We start from the raw sequence: 22,615 nt of genomic DNA on the forward strand, positions 1-22,615 counted from the left end.
TTAGATAGGCATTATTCATAAATCTCTAGACTACAAAATAGGCTATTTAATGTTTTAGTACCTTAGGGTTTTTCATGACAGTGAGACACTCTACTCTTGGCAGCACATATCTACTTCAGGAAGAAGATGGGCATCAAAGAGGATCCTTATGGAGTTTGATAGCCATTTGGGGAAGAAACTGCTCTTGCCTGGATTGTTGCATAAACTGTACACAGAAAACACTCAGAGAGAGGACTACTGAACTTGCCTAAAGGTGAGATGATCTTTTCGTGTTCCTGATTCAGGAAAGGGTCAGCAAAACATTCTTCAAGACAAGCAGATAGTGATTGCCTTTGAAATTTCCTGCTTCATGGAAATGTCTGCTGGAAACTATGGGCCTGTAGGCTGAGGATGGAAACACCAACGGTACAGAGGAACTTTGGGTGACTGTCCAGGCAGCGAGATGTCTCTGTCATTTCTAGAGTTTGAAAATGGCTTACTTTTTATTTGCTTAGGTAATACTGTATTATTCTGGAGTATCTGATGGAGTTGAAGAATAGATAGATAGTTATAGTTTTCCATTGTTATGATAAAAGATAAAATATATATAAATATTGTAACTGTAATTCTTGCTTGATAACAGTTTTGTTATATGTAATTTTGCTATGTGAAAGTTAAAGATTCCGTTCTTGTTTAAACAGAAATAGGAGTAATGATGGAGTATAGGTCATTGGTTAATTAAATAAAGAAACTGTTTGGCCTGAAAGGTTAGAACATAGGTGGGTGGAATAAACATAAGAGAATGCTGGGAGGAATAGGAATTGAGCTTAGAGATGCCATGCACCTCTCCCATGGGCAGAAATGGTAGCTCTGCACTCTGAGGCAGATGGTGATACAGCCAGCCACCAGGTGAGACATGCTAAATCTTTCCTTCTAAGCGCACCTCGTGCTGCAACATACATTATTAGACATGGGTTAAGAGGCTGAAAATAATGGGGCAGGCAGTGTTGAAATGAATAGTTTTGTGTTGTTATTTCGGAGCATAACCTTAAAAGGCGGCCCCATGGGGATGCAGCCCTGCTGCTCAAATTTCTACAATCAAGGGGGAAATGGAAGAAGGGAGGAAAGAAGAGAAAGAGACAAGGAAGAATGGATGAATTCAATCATTCATTGGAAAAATGAGTGAACCAATGAATGAGGAGACCTAGTAGGAAAAAATGTGCTGCATTCCCTCAGAGAGTCAGGTCAAATTAAGGATTGACAAGGTTTTCCACTAAGGAGGAGGCTTATTCCATTTTACCTTCTTTGTGCTCCAGGCCCACCCACAAGAGTGATGATGAGGACAGGGAGAAGAAGAGGAGAGGGTGTACCAGAATTCCCTGGTACAATTTCTCACCCAAATTGTAGCCAGATCACCTGACCTGGGACAGCTGATCTACATGCTGGACCCTAACTCCCAGTTTGACAACTCTAACATTTTAACCAAGTTTGTGAAGATGAAGGAACCAAAAATAGCCCAGTTACAGGATGGCAGGTTCCTTCCAGGATGGGAGTCAGACATCAGTACCATACTGGTATTTGGCGGTTTGATGGGTGTGTGGGGTCTTTGCCAGACTCCACCTAGCACCATGGATTCCCTACTTTAATGATATTATGGAGTTCGGTGCATTCATCATATGTGTGCATGTCACACACTAGTGGGCATCATATGTACATGTTTATCCTGTGTGTGGGTGAGTGTGTTCATGAGTTTTATAGCCCAAGTACTACAGAACATGATCAATGAAAGGGAACACTGTTTTCCAGATATGGCAGTGCAATTATTTAAATGAACTGACAAGGGTTGGATGGCATGGATAAGACCTATGAGAGTTCAAGGCATACCGAATCCAGGCATGACAAAGTAGGTGGCAGACAGAATTCTGGCGAAACTAAGTAGGTAGCTTGATGTCCAACTTACTGGAGAAGAGCAACTGAGCGGAGACACTTTTCACTAAGCAACATGCTCTAGTGGAGATCAAACATCCTTTGACTTACAGCCAGTACGAATTAAACCATTCATCAAATGAAACCTAATTTTCTCTGATTTTGAGTATACATTTGTGTCCCTTCCTGATTAATCTACTCTTTATCCTCTTAAGTCCCAATACCTCACGCTGATATCGGTCACATCTTTCCATTTGACATGGTTTTCCCTCAAGCTTCATACCGCCCCGAGATCATACAACTTTTTGTCCCCTCTCCACTGCTTCCTTGACAGCCATCTTGTCCTTTACCACACCACGCATCCCCAGTCCTTTACTCTCCAAGGGGAAAAGACCATAAATCCTGCTTTGTTTTGAGGCATGTATTTCTGTGATGCCCCATCCACCAAACACAATCCATCATTGACCAAATAACACAACATGTTAACAAATTTTTATTCTTTGAGAAAGAATAATCCATTGGAAAAGATACCAGGATTCATAGAAGACCTGAGGTATCTCTGAAAAAACACATTCCCAAAGAGAGCATTAAGTCTGCCCCTCAAAATTTGAGAATTTCACTTTAACAGATCTTCACCAAATCATAGACATAGATATGGAAGTCATTATCAAATTTGATGAAATACACAGAAGGTTTGTTGGGAACTTGGCAAATAATTTTACCTATCTCTTGGGTTCCATCTTTTTTGTTGTATTGCACTCTTTTGCCCTGCAAGGAATCCCTGCCTAATTCCAAAGTCACCTCTACTGGAGGACATTCAGGCGTGATGGGGAGGTTGCCTTCAATGGAATCATCATGATGGTGGTAAAGGTACAGGACCGGATCATTCTCGTTGACAATGTAGAAACAGGTCGTTATGGTCTGCACCTCATCTGGGACCATGCCACTCCACTCTTCCTTAGAGCCTGGCATGATGTGGAGGTTGCCTTCCAGGTAGTCATCCAGGAGGTGGTAAATGTACAAGACCGGATCTTTCTTGTAGGTAATATAAAACCAGGTCTTCATGATTGGCACCTCTTCTAGGACCATCCCGTTCCAGTCATTCTTAGAGCCATTTGTGCCCATGAATGTATGTTTCACTGCTCTGCCAACTATGGTGTTTGAGAGATGAGTGTCTGTCACCTGAGGAAATGGCACATTATTAGGCAGGATCTTCAGGTTTAAAATCCTTTCATCACTATGAAGCTCCAAGCCATAGACACAATCAATCCCATCATATTTCAACAAATAGAGAGAGGGATATGTTGGCAGTTGATCTAGAATGATGGCTTTCCAGTGGGTGACAGGTTCATTGGCTTCCTTACAGCCATGAGAAATTCTGCGGCCAACAATATTCTCCAGGGCCTCAAAAGGCTTACTAAGTTTTTGCTTCTGGAGCAATGGCCCATTCTTCTTCTGGAGATGTGGCATGCAACTCATACTAAGAGGCATCTTCATCATGGCGGGAGACTTTCTGAGATAGGCCACAGCACTCCTGTTCCACTGTCTCTTGGCTCTGTTTCTGTGCTTGGGCTTCATAGCTGCCAACCTCTGCATAGGAAGAACTCTTCAGTTTAAATCAGACACAAAGTGGTTTCCTCCACCATAAGTGCCTGCAAGGATAAGAAGGTGAGGATGTGAGGTCAAGGCTCTTTTTAGGAATAACTTTGGAGCAGGTGAAAAAGGCAGGGCTGAATAGATTTGGATACCTAAATGGAATATGTTCTTAAGAAATTAATAGGAAAATTATCAAACTCTTGTCTACAGCTCAGTATATGTGTATCAGAGACATATTCCTGCTGCAAAATGCAATTGACCTCTACTGAGAAACCTACTTCCTGACTTACTATATCAATGAGAGAGGAAGCTATGCCTATACCTAAAGTGAGAAAGAAATATCTGAACAGATGGCAAAGAATTCAAAGAATAGCCACTCCTCTCCTTACCACTCAAGCTACTGGTTAGTTGGCTGATCTATAACCACCTGCCGAAGGTCATGGCACTCCAGTCCACTGGCTCTATCTATTGTGTCTCCTGATCCATATCCAGGTTGATTACATAAAGATATTCTGTATCTTCATTAGAGAAGTGAGTACTGTGAGTCAAACTGCCAAAAGAAAGAAACATTAATCTGTGCAACAGCACCTATTAGAAATAATTATCTTTTAAAACACATATGGACAAAGAAGATCTTTGCCATTTAAGTGGACTGAGGAATTGGACATTTTTAGCAAAGATAGAGTGGGGAGAATACGTGACATTAACCGTAACCCAGCTATCAAATATAGGAGCTGTTAACGACATAAATTTTGGACCCAGAGCAGATTTGAAAGAAACCTTTCTTTGACTACAGAGGTCCTAGTTGCTTCCTAAACATATTTACCAAAAGAAAATATCTTGGCTCTCTAGATTCCTACTTCTGGAAATTCGGTTGAATAGTTGTGGAGCCCAAGAGCTGAACTGACCTCCTCAGCCACTGTGAAAATAGTAAGCCCACCTTCACAGAAGACTAGTGCTTCATGTGGAACAGAGTTGCCACCCCCAACCAAAGCTTTGTGACATCATCAAGGCTCTACTTATGTCATAAAACTCCTCCTAGCCAGGTTTCTTCCCTACTAACCCCCAGAAATATCCAGCATACAGGTCCTAAAATGCTGTTCATACAGCCCCATGAAGACCCAAAATAAAAACCCCAATCTTCTTTTCAATTACTTGAGTCATATTTTCCAAGCATATCAACCCCTTTATATGTTTTTTTTTTTCTGTAAAATAATTTTTGTTCTGTGTCAACAACTCACAGAATGTTTTTTTTTCTAGCTCCAATGTCCTCATTGGTTATTTTCTATTGATTTTTCCATTACTTCATAATAATAATTATCAAACTTTCCATTTCTCTTCCTCCTCCCACATTCTTCTTGCTCTGCAAATAAACCTCTCCACTCAAACACCAGTCCAAATAGAGGGCAGGGTACTTTGAGCTGTGGGAAGTCCAAGACCACCCTTCATCCATCCAGATTTAGCAAGGTATGCATCCACAAAAATTATGATCACAAAAAGCCAGTGTATGATATGCAGACAATTGCAAGTGCCATTATCTTTGGCTTCTCCGTCTGCCCCAATTGTCAGCCACATTCAGAGCTTCCAGTTTGATCCCATGTTCTTTCATTCCCAGGTCACTGGATTAGTTGAAATCCCCTTAGTTCAGGCACAGTGTCTCATAGCGTGAACCAAGCCCTTAGATTCCTGACATCCTTGCTCTTTTTCTCCATCCATCTGCTCTTCCACTGGAGCTTGGAAGCTCCATCTAGGTTTCTGATTTTGACCCTGACTTGATCTCCATCATTTGCCAAACAAAAGTTCCATGGTGGTTTTCAAGATAGTCAGTCATCAGTCTGACTATGGGACAAGGCACACATAGTTCCTAGGGACATGTCACAGTGCGGTCAACTTCTCCTCCCTGCTTAAGTACCTAGAGAGGGTCACCCTATGGCCTTCTGAGAACCACTCGAGAGATATCGTTCTTGACATCCCCAGAATGGCCCCATAAATTGAGATATCATCAGTGTATGTGCATTAACTTGTGTGTGTTTGTGTGTGTGTATTTAAATCACAATAACAAATGGATTGTAATATTGAAGTTTCTTCTCATCTTGAGAAGAATATTTGCTACAGAAACACTCTCACAGTAATAGTGAGAGTGTAAACTATCTAAGAAAGGAGAAATAACTGGAGGAATCCCCCAGGAGTTAGGCTCAGTGTCCCAGGAATTACGCCCAAGGAAAGTCAATGAACTCAGTGATGGAAGATAAAACCCAGCCTAAATAAAACCCTAAATCCTTTAGGTGGAACATGAGATACTCTTACAACAGTTACAAGAGGTCTAAAATGCCTGGACTGGACCATAAGGGGAACACAATTACGTGGAGCTGAGAGTGCATGGCAAAACTGATTGGATCTGGCAAAAATTATGTAAGCATACCAAGGAAACCACCAGTGGGACAAAACCCTAAGAAATCTGTATGACAACATATCATGTTGAACATAATGAGATTTATAGACAAAGGAAAGATCTTAATTATGTCACTTTCACACAGGTGATGATGAACCAGTTCCATCGTAGAGTGACTCCCTGCTGTGTTTAAGATAACCTGTCAATTCTGTCTAGTCGGTTACAAGGAAATTTGCATTAATTGCACAGATTAACTATCAGCATCATTTACTGCACAATCAAAGGCAAGGCAAAGAAATCATAGACATGTTGTTGAATGCTGATGATGTTATTGGGAGTTTTGATGGGTTTTTTTCTTAAAGGGAAATCATCGGTGACTCTCATGCATGAAGCAGATCCTTTCTCTGTGATGTTTCCTGAATAGCCACTGAGATACCAGCCCATTGAGTTGTGGTCTCTCTCTCTTTTACAAAGCAACTTCTACCTTGAGCTTGATCTCTTGCTTGAGCTTCCCTTCCGGCTACTAGGCTCCTTTTCTGATGCTGCAGAGGGCTTTTGTTGGGATTGTGATCAATAAGTTTTTCCCCTTTCAAGAACTAATCATTCTATTAATCACAATTCTAAACTGCTGTGGGAGTTTGTTTGTGAGTTATGCCTTCACATGTGATACAAGCGACCTGTGTGTATAGGGTCTTCTCTCTGTTCATGTGGGGAAGGCATGGCAGCAGGAGTAGATGGCTGCTCATTCTCTGTAAGGAAATCAGTAAACAGTGAGCACCAAGTACAAGGATGTCCTGAAATATCAAGTCTTGTCCTTTCAAGGCCCCAAAGCTTCCAGCTAGGTTCAGGGTCACGACAATCTCCAAAACCCACCGAGCATGAAGTATTCAGAACCAGAAGCCTGTGTGTGCCATATCACGTAAATTCGTCGTGAGTACACCAATCTGTCTTTTTTTTTAATTCTAAATTATTTTGTCCCATCAGAACGATCTATATTACCAATTAACCAAATTTGCTGCATCTTTGGTGTCCTAGAATTGCTTTAAATTGTTGCTGGGACAGTCTTACAAACCTTCCTGTGCTGTTATGAGACCTTAAGGGGACAGCACTTATTTCAGAAATCAAAGGCAGTTGGGTTCAATCCTATGGTTAGCTGTTAGCTAGACACTGGAAGGATGGATTTGACTAAGAAAGGGAGACAACATACATGGAGGCAGGTAACCTTTCCTTTGCAAAATGACCCATTTTGAGGCCTTACTTCAGGCTCTTCTCTTCTCCTAATCTTGGTTTTTTTATTAGTTTAGGAGAAGAATTAAAACTCCATTTACAGTATCTGTGAACCTGAATGAGTTAAGTATGTGTGACCAACTTGATGTCTGCCTGTCTGTCATCAGGGACAGAGTTCAGGGGCATCTGATGCATAGCACAGGAATGTCAGCCATCAATCTCTGGTCCACCTAACTCTACAGCATTAGAGTTGTCATGGTTGCTCATCTGATCTTCCTCATATGATCTCCATCCACAGAGATGTCAGAAAAGTCCTCCCCTGAGAGTGCAAGTTCTTTACAAATGAAAGATTATACAACAGAAGACACATGGGAGATTTATATGGGCAAGCTGTTGAAAGGATAAAGTGACAGAAGTTTATTGATTAATTAAAGAAAGAATCCGCTTCAGCTTATAGGTTAGAACATAGGTAGGTGGAGTAAACAAAATAGAATGCCGGGAGGAAGAGGTAGTGAGCTCAGAGAAGCCATGCTCCCCTCTCCCCGGCAGATGCCATAGCTCTGCTCTCTAAGGCAGATGTCGAAGCAGCCAGCCACCATGTCAGACATGCTGAATTTTTCCTGGTAAGTGCACATCATTATACTACACTGATTATTAGAATTGGGTTAAAATGCTGAATCTAATGGGCCAGCAGTGTTTAAAAGAATACAGTTTTTGTGTATTTATTTCAGGCATAACCTTCATGCGGCCGTGGTGCTGGGGACACAGCCTCGCTGCTCAAATAACTACAGAATGGCTTGCAGCCTTGTGGACAACTGAATCCACTGAAAGCCTGAGAATGCTTGGGAAAGTGTAAAGCATGTTTTCTTGGTAGCAGTGATTTCTCGGTCTGTTCTGCTTGCTAGAAGAAAGCAAGGGCTCTCATCTAAAAGAGGCTTGCTGACTCAGCTTCAGCTGCAAAACCCTGCAGCCCTTAAGAGGTCCTGCCACAAAACATTTAAATGGTGTTGATAAAAGCCAACTGAATGCTTGTATGTTTTCAGCAGTAGCAGGAAAAAAACTGTGTTGTTTTAAAATGCCGACTTTCTGGGACATCCTGCCTGGGCAAACTCTGACTGTTTGAGGAAGGAGGGCCAGCTACAGAAAGAGGGCTTGAGTGTTGTCTGTTGCAGCCTCTTTGATGGCAAGGACCTTGAAACACTGTAGACTTGTGGCACTGAATGCGGCTCTGTTCGGTACCTCAGCCACAAGGTTGGAATGGCAGAAAGCTAAGGAATGGGCTACATCTGGCCAGCAAAGCCACGGCTTTAGTCCTACTGAGATTGCTTGGTAAATGAAAGACTCATGTGGTCAGAAAAACAGAGAGACAAATAGAGTAAAGAGAGATTCAAAGACAAAGAAAATTTTTAAATGATTTGCAGTGTGTTAAAAATATGTGCAGGCTAAAATTTGAAGTTCTTAAAGTTAAAAAAAGGAAGATAGTTGTTGGGTGTGGTAGTACACACCTGTAAACCCAACACATGGGAGGCAGAGGGAGATTGACCTCTGTACCTTCAAGGTGAGGTAGCACACGCCTTTAATCCCAGTGCCTTGAAGGCAGAGACAAACAGATCTTTGTGAGTTCAATGTGTAGTAGCTTACACCTTTAATCAAAATGCCTGAAAGGCAGAGAGAGGCAGATCTCTGAGACTTCAAGGACAGACAGGTATACAGAGTTATTCCAGGTCAAAGATACAGAGAAACAGTCTCAAAAGGCAAAAAATAAAAAGGAAAAATAAACAAAATAGAGGTTAAATTGAAGCGCACAAAGATGGAAAATTCACAGCGAATTTTGATATTGTATGCTATTATGCTCTTTTTGAATCATTTGAATTTTGAGGCAGTAGCAATAGCTGCTAAAAGATGTTTCTTTATAAAAGCTGCTGAAATAATCCAACATAGATATTTTGAAAATGCCTTGACTGTGAAATTTGGATCTAAGGACATGATGCTTTGGAAAGGAGTCTCTATTTTGTTTTCACAGAGGGTGATAGTCTGTGGATGCCTCTATCCTAATATGGTAGGATGGACCACGCCCTACTTAAAGGTTGCTGTGAACACCTTTAAAAAATTGCTTCGCTCAACTGCCAACAGAGATAAATCAATAATGATGCCACCATTCAGCAGGAAGCATTTTGGAGAGAAGAAACTGCACCCACGTTCCCAAATATGGCTTATAAACGTTCTTTTACATTTAAAGTGGGATGTGATATAGATATGAATATTTGCGTTAGTATAGATTTTGCTTTACTGATAGAGATTTTAGGTCAAATTTGTTATATGTATATGCATTTTTGATCTTAATTAAGGTATTGTGATTGTGTAGTTCATTTAAAAACATAATGTATATAGGTTATTAATGGATAATCATTAATAATAGTCAAGTTTGTAGTCATGTTAGTTAGATTTTCTAGCTTCATAGATATATATATATTTCAGTTAGATAGGCATTATTCATATCTCTCTAGACTACAAAATAGGGTATTTAATGTTTTAGTACCTTAGGGTTTTTCATGACAGTGAGACACTCTACTCTTGGCAGCACATATCTACTTCAGGAAGAAGATGGGCATCAAAGAGGATCCTTATGGAGTTTGATAGCCATTTGGGGAAGAAACTGCTCTTGCCTGGATTGTTGCATAAACTGTACACAGAAAACACTCAGAGAGAGGACTACTGAACTTGCCTAAAGGTGAGATGATCTTTTCGTGTTCCTGATTCAGGAAAGGGTCAGCAAAACATTCTTCAAGACAAGCAGATAGTGACTGCCTTTGAAATTTCCTGCTTCATGGAAATGTCTGCTGGAAACTATGGGCCTGTAGGCTGAGGATGGAAACACCAATGGTACAGAGGAACTTTGGGTGACTGTCCAGGCAGCGAGATGTCTCTGTCCTTTCTAGAGTTTGTAAATGGCTTACTTTTTGTTTGCTTAGGTAATACTGTATCATTCTAGAGTCTCTGATGGAGTTGAAGGATAGATAGATCGTTATAGTTTTCCATTGTTATGATAAAAGATAAAATAGATATAAATATTGTAACTGTAATTCTTGCTTGATAACTGTTTTGTTATATGTAATTTTGCTTTGTTAAAGTTAAAGATTCCGTTCTTGTGTAAACAGAAATAGGAGTAATGATGGAGTATAGGTGATTGGTTAATTAAATAAGAAACTGTTTGGCCTGAAAGGTTAGAACATAGGTGGGTGGAATAAACATAAGAGAATGCTGGGAGGAATAGGAATTGAGCTAAGAGATGCCATGCACCTCTGCCATGGGCAGAAATGGTAGCTCTGCACTCTGAGGCAGATGGCGATACAGCCAGCCACCAGGTCAGACATGCTAAATCTTTCCTTCTAAGCGCACCTCGTGCTGCAACATACATTATTAGACATGGGTTAAGAGGCTGAAAATAATGGGGCAGGCAGTGTTGAAATGAATAGTTTTGTGTTGTTATTTCGGAGCATGACCTTACACGGCGGCCACATGGGGATGCAGCCCTGCTGCTCAAATTTCTACAATCAAGGGGGAAATGGAAGAAGGGAAGAAAGAAGAGAGAGAGACAAGGAAGAATGGATGAATTCAATCATTCCTTGGAAAAATGAGTGAACCAATGAATGAGGAGACCTAGCAGGAAAAAATGTGCTGCATTCCCTCAGAGTCAGGTCAAATTAAGGATTGACAAGGTTTTCCACTAAGGAGGTGGCTTATTCCATTTTACCTTCTTTGTGCTCCAGGCCCACCCACAAGAGTGATGATGAGGACAGGGAGAAGAAGAGGAGAGGGTGTACCAGAATTCCCTGGTAAAATTTCTCACCCAAATTTTAGCCAAATCACCTGACCTGGGACAGCTGATCTACATGCTGGACCCTACCTCCCAGTTTGACAACTCTAACATTTTAACCAAGTTTGTGAAGATGAAGGAACCAAAAATAGCCCAGTTACAGGATGGCAGGTTCCTTACAGGATGGGAGTCAGACATCAGTACCATACTGGTATTTGGCGGTTTGATGGGTGTGTGGGGTCTTTGCCAGACTCCACCTAGCATCATGGATTCCCTACTTTACTGATATTATGGAGTTCGGTGCATTCATCATATGTGTGCATGTCACACACTAGTGGGCATCATATGTACATGTTTCTCCTGTGTGTGGGTGAGTGTGTTCATGAGTTTTATAGCCCAAGTACTACAGAACATGATCAATGAAAGGGAACACTGTTTTCCAGATATGGCAGGGCAATTATTTAAATGAACTGACAAGGGTTGGATGGCATGGATAAGACCTATGAGAGTTCAAGGCATACCGAATCCAGGCATGACAAAGTAGGTGGCAGACAGAATTCTGGCAAAACTAAGTAGGTAGCTTGATGTCCAACTTACTGGAGAAGAGCAACTGAGCGGAGACACTTTTCACTAAGCAACATGCTCTAGTGGAGATCAAACATCCTTTGACTTACAGCCAGTACGAATTAAACCATTCATCAAATGAAACCTAATTTTTTCTGATTTTGAGTATACATTTGTGTCCCTTCCTGATTAATCTACTCTTTATCCTCTTAAGTCCCAATACCTCACGCTGCTATCGGTCACATCTTTCCATTTGACATGGTTTTCCCTCAAGCTTCATACCGCCCCGAGATCATACAACTTTTTGTCCCCTCTCCACTGCTTCCTTGACAGCCATCTTGTCCTTTACCACACAACGCATCCCCAGTCCTTTACTCTCCAAGGGGAAAAGACCATAAATCCTGCTTTGTTTTGAGGCATGTGTTTCTGTGATGCCCCATCCACCAAACACAATCCATCATTGACCAAATAACACAACATGTTAACAAATTTTTATTCTTTGAGAAAGAATAATCCATTGGAAAAGATACCAGGATTCATAGAAGACCTGAGGTATCTCTGAAAAAACACATTCCCAAAGAGAGCATTAAGTCTGCCCCTCAAAATTTGAGAATTTCACTTTAACAGATCTTCACCAAATCATAGACATAGATATGGAAGTCATTATCAAACTTGATGAAATACACAGAAGGTTTGTTGGGAACTTGGCAAATAATTTTACCTATCTCTTGGGTTCCATCTTTTTTGTTGTACTGCACTCTTTTGCCCTCCAAGGAATCCCTGCCTAATTCCAAAGTCACCTCTACTGGAGGACATTCAGGCGTGATGTGGAGGTTGCCTTCAATGGAATCATCATGATGGTGGTAAAGGTACAGGACCGGATCATTCTCGTTGACAATGTAGAAACAGGTCTTTATGGTCTGCACCTCATCTGGGACCACGCCACTCCACTCTTCCTTAGAGCCTGGCATGATGTGGAGGTTGCCTTCCAGGTAGTCATCCAGGAGGTGGTAAATGTACAAGACCGGATCTTTCTTGTAGGTAATATAAAACCAGGTCTTCATGATTGGCACCTCTTCTAGGACCATCCCGTTCCAGTCATTCTTAGAGCCATTTGTGCCCATGAATGTATGTTTCACTGCTCTGCCAACTATGGTGTTTGAGAGATGAGTGTCTGTCACCTGAGGAAATGGCACATTGTTAGGCAGGATCTTCAGGTTTAAAATCCTTTCATCACTATGAAGCTCCAAGCCATAGACACAATCAATCCCATCATATTTCAACAAATAGAGAGAGGGATATGTTGGCAGTTGATCTAGAATGATGGCTTTCCAATGGGTGACTGGTTCATTGGCTTCCTTCCAGCCATGAGAAATTCTGCGGCCAACAATATTCTCCAGGGCCTCAAAAGGCTTACTAAGTTTTTGCTTCTGGAGCGATGGCCCATTCTTCTTCTGGAGAGGTGGCATGCCACTCATACTGAGAGGCATCTTCATCATGGCGGGAGACTTTCTGAGATAGGCCACAGCACTCCTGTTCCACTGTCTCTTGGCTCTGTTTCTGTGCTTGGGCTTCATAGCTGACAATCTCTGCATAGGAAGAACTCTTCAGTTTAAATCAGACACAAAGTGGTTTCCTCCACCATAAGTGCCTGCAAGGATAAGAAGGTGAGGATGTGAGGTCAAGGCTCTTTTTAGGAATAACTTTGGAGCATGTGAAAAAGGCAGGGCTGAATAGATTTGGATACCTAAATGGAATATGTTCTTAAGAAATTAATAGGAAAATTATCAAACTCTTGTCTACAGCTCAGTATATGTGTATCAGAGACATATTCCTGCTGCAAAATGCAATTGACCTCTACTGAGAAACCTACTTCCTGACTTACTATATCAATGAGAGAGGAAGCTATGCCTATACCTAAAGTGAGAAAGAAATATCTGAACAGATGGCAAAGAATTCAAAGTACAGGCACTCCTCTCCTTACCACTCAAGCTACTGGTTAGTTGGCTGATCTATAACCACCTGCCCAAGGTCATGGCACTCCAGTCCACTGGCTCTCTCTATTGTTTCTCCTGATCCAGATCCAAGTTGATTACATAAAGATATTCTGTATCTTCATTAGAGAAGTGAGTACTGTGAGTCAAACTGCCAAAAGAAAGAAACATTAATCTGTGCAACAGCACCTATTAGAAATAATTATCTTTAAAAACATATATGGACAAAGAGGATCTTTGCCATTTAAGTGGACTGAGGAATTGGACATTTTTAGCAAAGATAGAGTGGGGAGAATACCTGACATTAACCGTCCCCCAGCTATCAAATATAGGAGCTGTTAACGACATAAATTTTGGACCCAGAGCAGATTTGAAAGAAACCTTTCTTTGACTACAGAGGTCCTAGTTGCTTCCTAAACATATTTACCAAAAGAAAATATCTTGGCTCTCTAGATTCCAACTTCTGGAAATTCGGTTGAACAGTTGTTGAGCCCAAGAGCTGAACTGACCTCCTCAGCCACCGTGAAGATAGTAAGCCCACCTTCACAGAAGACCAGTGCTTCATGTGGAACAGAGTTGCCACCCCCAACCAAAGCTTTGTGACATCATCAAGGCTCTACTTATGTCATAAAACTCCTCCTAGCCAGGTTTCTTCCCTACTAACCCCCAGAAATATCCAGCATACAGGTCCTAAAATGCTGCTCATACAGCCCCATGAAGACCCAAAATAAAAACCCCAATCTTCTTCCCAATTACTTGAGTCATATTTTCCAAGTAACTCAACCCCTTTATGTGTTTTTTATTTTTCTGTAAAATAATTTTTGGTCTGAATCAGCAACTCACATGAATGTTTTTTTTTTCCTAGCTCCAATGTCCTCATTGGTTATTTTCTATTGAGTTTTCTATTACTTATTACTTCATAATAATAATTATCAAACTTTCCACTTCTCTTCCTCCTCCCACATTCTTCTTGCTCCTCAAATAAACCTCTCCACTCAAATACCAGTCCAAATAGAGGGCAGGGTACTTTGAGCTGTGGGAAGTCCAAGCCCACCCTTCATCCATCCAGATTTAGCAAGGTATGCATCCACAAAAAATATGATCACAAAAAGCCAGTGTATGATATGCAGACAATTGCAAGTGCCATTATCTTTGGCTTCTCCGTCTGCCCCAATTGTCAGCCACATTCAGAGCTTCCAGTTTGATCCCATGTTCTTTCATTCCCAGGTCACTGGATTAGTTGAAATCCCCTTAGTTCAGGCACAGTGTCTCATAGTGTGGACCAAGCCCTTATATTCCTGACATCCTTGCTCTTTTTCTCCATCCATCTGCTCTTCCACTGGAGCTTGGAAGCTCCATCTAGTTTTCTGATTTTGACCCTGACTTGATCTCCATCATTTGCCAAACAAACGTTCCATGGTGGTTTTCAAGATAGTCAGTCATCAGTCTGACTATGGGACAAGGCACACATAGTTCCTAGGGACATGTCACAGTGCGGTCAACTTCTCCTCCCTGCTTAAGTACCTAGAGAGGGTCACCCTATGGCCTTCTGAGAACCACTCGAGAGATATCGATCTTGACATCCCCAGAATGGCCCCATAAATTGAGATATCATCAGTGTATGTGCATTAACTTGTGTGTGTTTGTGTGTGTGTATTTAAATCACAATAACAAATGGATTGTAATATTGAAGTTTCTTCTCATCTTGAGAAGAATATTTGCTACAGAAACACTCTCACAGTAATAGTGAGAGTGTAAACTATCTAAGAATGGAGAAATAACTGGAGGTTCCCCCAGGAGTTAGGCTCAGTGTCCCAGGAATTACGCCAAAGGACAGTCAATGAACTCCGTGATGGAAGATAAATCCCAGCCTAAATAAAACCCTAAATCATTTAGGTGGAACATGAGATACTCTTACAACAGTTACAAGAGGTCTAAAATGCCTGGACTGGAACATAAGGGGAACACAATGACGTGGAGCTGAGATTGCATGGCAAAACTGATTGGATCTGGCAAAAATTATGTAAGCATACCAAGGAAACCACCAGTGGGACAAAACCCTAAGAAATCTGTATGACAACATATCATGTTGAACATAATGAGATTTATAGACAAAGGAAAGATCTCAATTATGTCACTGTCACACAGGTGATGATGAACCAGTTCCATCGTAGAGTGACTCCCTGCTGTGTTTAAGATAACCTGTCTATTCTGTCTAGTCGGTTACAAGGAAATTTGCATTAATTGCACAGATTAACTATCAGCATCATTTACTGCAAAAGCAAAGGCAAGGCAAAGAAATCATAGACAGGTTGTTGAATGCTGATGATGTTATTGGGCGTTTTGATGGGTTTTTTTCTTAAAGCGAAATCATCGGTGACTCTCATGCATGAAGCAGATCCTTTCTCTGTGATGTTTCCTGAATAGCCACTGAGATACCAGCCCATTGAGTTGTGGTCTCTCTCTCTTTTAAAAAGCAACTTCTACCTTCAGCTTGATCTCTTGCTTGAGCTTCCCTTCCGGCTACTAGGCTCCTTTTCTGATCCTGCAGAGGGCTTTTGTCAGGGATTGTGATCTCTAAGTTTTTCCCCTTTCAAGAACTAATCATTCTATTAATCACAATTCTAAACTGCTATGGGAGTTTGTTTGTGACTTATGCCTTCACATGTGATACAAGCGACCTGTGTGTATAGGGTCTTCTCTCTGTTCATGTGGGGAAGGCATGACAGCAGGAGTAGATGGCTGCTCATTCTCTGTAAGGAAATCAGTAAACAGTGGGCACCAAGTACAAGGATGTCCTGAAATATTAAGTCTTGTCCTTTCAAGGCCCCAAAGCCTCCAGCTAGGTTCAGGGTCACGACAATCTCCAAAACCCACCGAGCATGAAGTATTCAGAACCAGAAGCCTGTGTGTGCCTTATCACATAAATTCATCGTGAGTACACCAATCTGTTTTTTTTTTAATTCTAAATTATTTTGTCCCATCAGAACGATCTATATTTCCAATAAACCAAATTTGCTGCATCTTTGGTGTCCTAGAATTGCTTTAAATTGTTGCTGGGACAGTCTTACAAACCTTCCTGTGCTGTTATGAGACCTTAAGGGGACAGCACTTATTTCAGAAATCAAAGGCAGTTGGGTTCAATCCTATGGTTAGCTGTTAGCTAGACACTGGAAGGATGGATTTGACTAAGAAAGGGAGACAGCATACATGGAGGCAGGTAACCTTTCCTTTGCAAAATGACCCATTTTGAGGCCTTACTTCAGGCTCTTCTCTTCTCCTAATCTTGGTTTTTTTATTAGTTTAGGAGAAGAATTAAAACTCCATTTACAGTATCTCTGAACCTGAATGAGTTAAGTATGTGTGACCAACTTGATGTCTGCCTGTCTGTCAACAGGGCCAGAGTTCAGGGGCATCTGATGCATAGCACAGGGATGTCAGCCATCAATCTCTGGTCCACCTAACTCTACAGCATTAGAGTTGTCATGATTGCTCATCTGATCTTCCTCATATGATCTCCATCCACAGAGATGTCAGAAAAATCCTCCCCTGAGAGTGCAAGTTCTTTACAAATGAAAGATTATACAACAGAAGACACATGGGAGATTTATATGGGCAAGCTGTTGAAAGGATAAAGTGACAGAAGAAGTTTATTGATTAATTAAAGAAAGAATCTGCTTCAGCTGATAGGTTAGAACATAGGTAGGTGGAGCAAACAAAATAGAATGCCGGGAGGAAGAGGTAGTGAGCTCAGAAAAGCCATGCTCCCCTCTCCCCGGCAGATGCCATAGCTCTGCTCTCTAAGGCAGATGTCGATGCAGCCAGCCACCATGTCAGACATGCTGAATTTTTCCTGGTAAGTGCACCTCGTTATACTACACTGATTATTAGAAATGGGTTAAAATGCTGAATCTAATGGGCCTGCAGTGTTTAAAAGAATACAGTTTTGGTGTATTTATTTCAGGCTTAACCTTCATGCGGCCGTGGTGCTGGGGACACAGCCTCGCTGCTCAAATAACTACAGAATGGCTTGCAGCCTTTGGACAACTGAATCCACTGAAAGCCTGAGAAAGCTTGGGAAAGAGTAAAGCATGTTTTCTTTGTAGCAGCAATTTCTCGGTCTGCTCTGCATGCTAGAAGAAAGCAAGGGCTCTCATCTAAAAGAGGCTTGCTGACTCAGCTTCAGCTGCAAAACCCTGCAGCCCTTAAGAGGTCCTGCCACAAAACATTTAAATGGTGTTGATAAAAGCCAACTGAATGCTTGTATGTTTTCAGCAGTAGTAGGAAAACAAACTGTGTTGTTTTAAAATGCCGGCTTTCTGGGCCATCCTGCCTGGGCAAACTCTGACTGTTTGAGGAAGGAGGGCCAGCTACAGAAAGAGGGCTTGCGTGTTGTCTGTTGCAGCCTCTTTGATGGCAAGGACCTTGAAACACTGTAGACTTGTGGCACTGAATGTGGCTCTGTTCGGTACCTCAGCCACAAGGTTGGAATGGCAGAAAGCTAAGGAATGGGCTACATCTGGCCAGCAAAGCCACGGCTTTAGTCCTACTGAGATTGCTTGGTAAATGAAAGACTCATGTGGTCAGAAAAACAGAGAGAGAAATAGAGTAAAGAGAGATTCAAAGACAAAGGAAATTTTTAACTGATTTACAGTGTGTTAAAAATATGTGCAGGCTAAAATTTGAAGTTCTTAAAGTTAAAAAAAGGAAGAGAGATGTTGGGTGTGGTAGTACACACCTGTAAACCCAACAGAGATTGACCTCTGTACCTTCAAGGTGAGGTAGCACACGCCTTTAATCCCAGTGCCTTGAAGGCAGAGACAAACAGATCTTTGTGAGTTCAATGTGTAGTAGCATACACCTTTAATCCCAATGACTGAAAGGCAGAGAGAGGCAGATCTCTGAGACTTCAAGGACAGACAGGTATACAGAGTTATTCCAGGTCAAAGATACAGAGAACCTGTCTCAAAAGGCAAAAAATAAAAAGGAAAAATAAACAAAATAGAGGTTAAATTGAAGCGCACAAAGATGGAAAATTCACAGCGAATTTTGATATTGTATACTATTATGCTCTTTTTGAATCATTTGAATTTTGAGGCAGTAGCAATAGCTGCTAAAAGATGTTTCTTTATAAAAGCTGCTGAAATAATCCAACATAGATATTTTGAAAATGCCTTGACTTTGAAATTTGGATCTAAGGACATGATGCTTTGGAAAGGAGTTTCTATTTTGTTTTCACAGAGGGTGAAAGTCTGTGGATGCCTCTATCCTAATATGGTAGGATGGACCACGCCCTACTTAAAGGTTGCTGTGAACACCTTTAAAAAATTGCTTCGCTCAACTGCCAACTGAGATAAATCAATAATGATGCCACCATTCAGCAGGAAGCATTTTGGAGAGAAAAAACTGCACCCACGTTCCCAAATATGGCTTATAAACGTTCTTTTACATTTAAAGTGGGATGTGATATAGATATGAATATTTGCATTAGTATAGATTTTGCTTTACTGATAGAGATTTTAGGTCAATTTTGTTATATGTATATGCATTTTTGATCTAATTAAGGTATTGTGATTGTGTAGTTCATTTAAAAATATAATGTATATAGGTTATTAATGGATAATCATTAATAATCATCAAGTTTGTAGTCATGTTAGTAGGATTTTCTAGCTACATAGATATATATATTTCAGTTAGATAGGCATTATTCATATCTCTCTAGACTACAATATAGGCTATTTAATGTTTTAGTACCTTAGGGTTTTTCATGACAGTGAGACACTCTACTCTTGGCAGCACATATCTACTTCAGGAAGAAGATGGGCATCAAAGAGGATCCTTATGGAGTTTGATAGCCATTTGGGGAAGAAACTGCTCTTGCCTGGATTGTTGCATAAACTGTACACAGAAAACACTCAGAGAGAGGACTACTGAACTTTCCTAAAGGTGTGATGATCTTTTCGTGTTCCTGATTCAGGAAAGGGTCAGCAAAACATTCTTCAAGAGAAGCAGATAGTGACTGCCTTTGAAATTTCCTGCTTCATGGAAATGTCTGCTGGAAACTATGGGCCTGTAGGCTGAGGATGGAAACACCAACGGTACAGAGGAACTTTGGGTGACTGTCCAGGCAGCGAGATGTCTCTGTCCTTTCTAGAGTTTGAAAATGGCTTACTTTTTGTTTGCTTAGGTAATACTGTATTATTCTGGAGTCTCTGATGGAGTTGAAGAATAGATAGACAGTTATAGTTTTCCATTGTTATGATAAAAGATAAAATAGATATAAATATTGTAACTGTAATTCTTGCTTGATAACTGTTTTGTTATATGTAATTTTGCTATGTTAAAGTTAAAGATTCCGTTCTTGTGTAAACAGAAATAGGAGTAATGATGGAGTATAGGTCATTGGTTAATTAAATAAAGAAACTGTTTGGCCTGAAAGGTTAGAACATAGGTGGGTGGAATAAACATAAGAGAATGCTGGGAGGAATAGGAATTGAGCTTAGAGATGCCATGCACCTCTCCCATGGGCAGAAATGGTAGCTCTGCACTCTGAGGCAGATGGCGATACAGCCAGCCACCAGGTCAGACATGCTAAATCTTTCCTTCTAAGCGCACCTCGTGCTGCAACATACATTTGTAGTAATATGAGCGGCGGGGCTGCGTCCCCAAACACTGCAGCCGCCTGCCCGGCTTGGCTAGCTTATGCCCCAAATAATTACACGGACACTGTATTCTTTTAAACACTGCTCTGGCCCATTTCTAATAATCTATGTAGCGCCACTAGGTGCGCTTACCGGGAAGATTCTAGCCTAAGTCCTCCTGGGTGGGAGCTGGGGCATGGTGTGCGTCTTCCCTGGAGCAGGTAGCATGACGTCTCTCCTGAGGCGTCTGCTCCGGAGAGCAGAGCTGTGGAGTCTGAGCTCACTTCCTCTTCCTCCCGGCATTCTGTTCTGTTTACTCCACCCACCTAAGGGTGACCTATCCAATGGGCCTAGCAGTTTCTTTATTCTTAGCCAGTGAAATCAACAGATTGATATATGACACTCCCACATCACTTCCCCTTTTTCTGTTTAAACAAAAAAGGAAGGCTTTAACCTTAACATAGCAAAATTACATATAACAAAAGTTATCAAGTAAAAGTTACATCAGAAACATTTATACATATTACAAAATTGACCGTAAATCTCTATCAATAAAGCAAAATCTATACTAATGCAAATTATTCATGTCTATATCATATCCCCCTTTAAATGTTAAAGAACTTTTATAAAGTATATTTGGGAACATGGGCGCAGTTTTTTCTCTCCAAACTGCTTCCTGCTGAATGGGGGCGTCGTTAATGATTTTAGGGTGTAACCTGTGTGCCAGGTTTATCTCAGTTGGCAGTTGAGCAAGGCAATTTTCTGAAGATGTTCACAGCAACCCTTCAGGAGGACGTGGTCCATCATACCAAATCGGGATTGAAGAAATGAACAAGGTCTCATCCTCTGTGAAAACAAAATAAGAAACTCCTTTCCAAAGCATCATGTCCTTAGATCCAAATTTCAAAATCATACCCTCATGATATCCACTCTGGTTCCACTGGGCAGCCCATATAATGAAATGTCTGTCTGTACTTAGCTCCTTCGCAGTCAAAAATTTTAAAGAAAACACAATGTACATAATCCAGACTTTCTGTGAATTTTCCATCTTTACTCGGCTTATTTTTATTTATATCTATAACTATCTGTACTCTGTCTCTTTAAAGACTTTACTTTTACTTTTTTCTTTTTAAACCATTAACTTTATTCTCTATATTCTTTTTCTTCTCTCTCCCAAGCCTACGTATATTCATCCAACAGTGTGATTCATTTAGTGGTCTAAATCTGTCCTATTGTGAATCTGCAATTTTTTACTATCCAGGAGCACTTTTGATTTGCACCTTTAAATCACTAGGCGCTTAAGAATCTAAGCTGTGACATTCCTAGGTTAACTTTTTGCTTTTTGAGCGCACATCTTTGACCTGGAATAACCCTGTAGAAAAGGCTGTCTTTGAACTCTCAGAGATCCGCCTGTCTCTGCCTCCCAGGCATTGGGATTAAAGGTGTTTGCTACTACACCTTGAACTCACAGAGATCTGTATGCCTCCTTCTTCTAGGCACTGGGATTAAAGGCGTGTGCTACCACACCTTGAAGTCACAGAGGTCTATCTCCCTCAGCCTCCCAAGTGTTGGGATTAAAGGTGTGTACCACAACACACAACAACTCTCTTCCTTTTTTTTTTAAGAACTTCAACTTTTAGCTTGCATATATTTTTAACACAGTAAACCATTTAGAAATTTTCTTTGTCTCTGAATCTCTCTTTACTGTATATCTCTCTTTTTCTGACCACAAGAGCCTTTAATTTACCAAGCAATATCAGTAGGACTAAAGGCGTGGCTTTGCCAGCTAGATCCAGTACATTCCTTAGCTTTCCAGCCTCATGGCTGATGTACAGGCTGTAGCCATGTTTATAGCATTTCAAGGTCCCTGCCAGCCAGCCAGCTACAACAGACAACACTCAAGTCCTCTCTCGGTAGCCGGCCATCCTGCCTCAAACAGTCAGAGTTTGCCCTGGCAGGATGGCCCAGAAAGCCAGCATTTTTAAATGGCGCAGCTTTTTTCCTGCTACGGCTGAAAACCGAAAAGCATGTGTTCAGCTTTTCATCAACACCATTTAAATGTTTCGTGGCAGGACCTCTTAATGAGCTGCAGGCTTTGCAGCTGAAGCTGAGTCAGGAAGCCTCTCTTAGATGAGGCGCTTGCTTGCCTCTAGCAAGCAAAGTAGACCAGAGAAATTGTCACAATCAAGAAAACATGCTTTACTCTTTCCCAAGCTTTCTCAGGCTTTCAGTGGGTTCATTTAGCCACACGTCTGGGCGTCATTTGTAGTAATATGAGCGGCGGGGCTGCGTCCCCAAACACCCCAGCCGCCTGCCCGGCTCGGCTAGCTTATGCCCCAAATAATTACACGGACACTGTATTCTTTTAAACACTGCTCTGGCCCATTTCTAATAATCTATGTAGCGCCCCTAGGTGCGCTTACCGGGAAGATTCTAGCCTAAGTCCATCCTGGGTCGGAGCTGGGGCATGGTGTGCGTC

Source organism: Microtus pennsylvanicus, chromosome Y (genome assembly GCF_037038515.1).
Source record: "Microtus pennsylvanicus isolate mMicPen1 chromosome Y, mMicPen1.hap1, whole genome shotgun sequence".
Lineage (NCBI taxonomy): Eukaryota > Metazoa > Chordata > Mammalia > Rodentia > Cricetidae > Microtus > Microtus pennsylvanicus.